This window comes from Mastomys coucha, unplaced genomic scaffold (genome assembly GCF_008632895.1).
Source record: "Mastomys coucha isolate ucsf_1 unplaced genomic scaffold, UCSF_Mcou_1 pScaffold7, whole genome shotgun sequence".
NCBI lineage: Eukaryota > Metazoa > Chordata > Mammalia > Rodentia > Muridae > Mastomys > Mastomys coucha.
In genome coordinates this window covers 80,042,642-80,045,214 of record NW_022196913.1, presented here as the reverse complement: position 1 = coordinate 80,045,214, position 2,573 = coordinate 80,042,642, and positions in this window count along the sequence as shown.

The following is a 2,573-nucleotide window of genomic DNA, read 5'->3' as shown; positions in this document are numbered from 1 at the left end:
ACTTATCATGGCTTACAGACTACCGTCCATTCTCAAGGGAAGCCAGGGCAGAAGCTTACCTTAGCAACATGGAGGCAAGAACTGAGGCAGAAACTTAATAGATGAACGTTCCCTGCTAGCTTGTTCCCCACGGCCTACTCAGCTTGCCTTCCTGTATAAGCCAGGACCGCTCACCCAGTGCAAGCACTCTCCACAGTGGGCTAGGGCCTCTCCCATTAGTAGTTAATCAAGAAAATGCTGCACAGTCCAGTCTGATGAAAGCAAGCCCTCAGTTAAGGTTACCTCTTTCTAGATAACTCCAGTTTAAACCAAGCTGACAAACCTGAATATCACACAATGTATTGCTTAACACTTTCCTACTTCCGTAACTTAGTTATGAAGCAGTCACTGCTCGACAACAGGACAGGGACATGTGAAACCAATAAACTTATTGTGTAATGAGAAAATAGTGTGCATATAGAAGGAAGAAGTTCAATGTAAGGATAAAATGGTCTGAGAAATACGATGTGACCTTGGAATGCCCAAGAAGGGTCTTAATTTAGTGACTGAGAGGCAGCCTGGTAAGGTTTCAGAGAAAGGGTTGCATCCACATCCACCTATTAGCTCCCTTCTGCACTCTGGTGACAAAAATGTGTCTTTTCACTTCTGTAGTGGCTTTTTAATCTTTTCCTCTGTGTGGCTTTTTTCATAAAAGTTATAAGAAGAATATAGAAAACTGGGATGTATAGGAGGCATTATTCTCTCGCCATTTAGCAGCATGTAATTTCATGTTTGATTTCTGCCAAGTTCCGCTCTGCCGATGTTCATTGACATGGTCATACTGCCCCCTGGAGGAGGAATTTTAAATGGCCTTTAAGAGAGTAAAGCAAGGAGACAGAATGGTCAGCTTTGTCTGAACTAAAACTGCAACTGGAAGAAAACAAAACAAAACAATGTAATCATAGTGTATAAAGGCTAGTAAGCTACTCAGACAGGAGATAGGAAACAGAGCATTAGAAAGTGTGACATCGCTTTCATATTAGAGAAAAACTGCTGAAATCTTAGTTTATTCATTTCTCAAACCTTTATGAATCCTAAAGATTTAATTAGATTTTAAAGTATTGCAACTTTAGATAAAAATTGGAATTTTTGGTTTTTTATTTGAGAGGGAGAGAGAGAGAGAAAGAGAGAGAGAGAGAGAGAGGGAGAGAGAGAGAGAAAGAGAGACTCTATCTTACCCTGTAGCCAGTTTTGCCTTGAACTCTTGGCAATCCTTGCCTCAACATCCAAGTTGACAGAAGTAGAGATGTGAGGCACAACTCTTTGCTTTAAAGGGATTTTTTTTTTTACATACCCAAGAATAGTGGTTTACAAATCCTTATAGAGACACTTAACATTTTGTTTCTCATTTTTCTGAATGTATTGTGGCATGAATGTTAGATAAAGCAGGTTAAATTTTCTTACATTTACTACTATGAATTTTATTATGTCGTTTTGAAGCCAAACTATATTCTTAGTCTCTAGAAATTTGTTTAAAATTAAATTCTACTGTTTTTGGAAAATCAAAAATCAAAGTTCTGTTTAGAAGCAGTCTGATAGCATAAGAAGATGAATAATACTTGTCGAAAAGCTAGGGAAAGCTCTAACTATGTTGCATTTTCTCTCTCTCAGCCACACACAAGTGTTTTCATCCTATCATGTTGCTGTGTGGCTTTAGAAAAACCTATTACATTATCTGGATGATATCTAATCATTTATGAAGAGGTAACTGTAAAATTCTCCCAGAAGACAGGTGAGGCCACTAATGGAATAACTTTGCAAAATGGCTGCTGCATGGCCCCCTTTCAGTAAATTGCCAGTATAATAGAACATTGGAATCCATTGCTTTGGGGGACTGCAAACCAGTACTGTTGAACAGATCCAATCTGGGTATTCAGAATCACTTTGGGAAGAGCACCCATTAAACGGAATAACCTTTTCACACTTTCTTCTCACATCTAACTCCCTCCTGCTGATGGAGAATCTATATTCATGAAAGGATCACTGACAACATGCCACAATCCATTTTTAATTTGAGGACATTTGCAAAAAGTATATTTCAGAGGAACACAGCTCTAACTATAAAGCATTTTAATAAACACAAACACTGAATAAGGAGAAAGGGAAGCATGGTCCAATCCAGGTGTTTCTAAGCACTCATGAACAACTATGTTTGAGTATGTTCTGGAACCTTCCACACATTTATAGTATCCCATTAGGCACATAAAAAAAGTGAGAAAAAGAAAAGAAAAAAACTCAAGCTAAATTTGGATTTATATTAGTGTGTGTCATCTAGATAGAACCTTTTTGGACTGTGTTTAGCTTCAGGTATTACAATTGTGCAGCCCCAGTGCAGCAATGTGAATATTTGAATCAGAACATATTTGAAATGATGAGCTTTCCCATATACTTGTAATAAAAGGTTACTTATCATCTGACTTTGACCACATACTCTTTAAGAAAACACATTTGTATAGCTTAACAATGGGCAAATGATTTCCTCCCTTCTTTAGGTAGATTTTTATTAGCCACAGATTAGCAATGTGCTATATTTG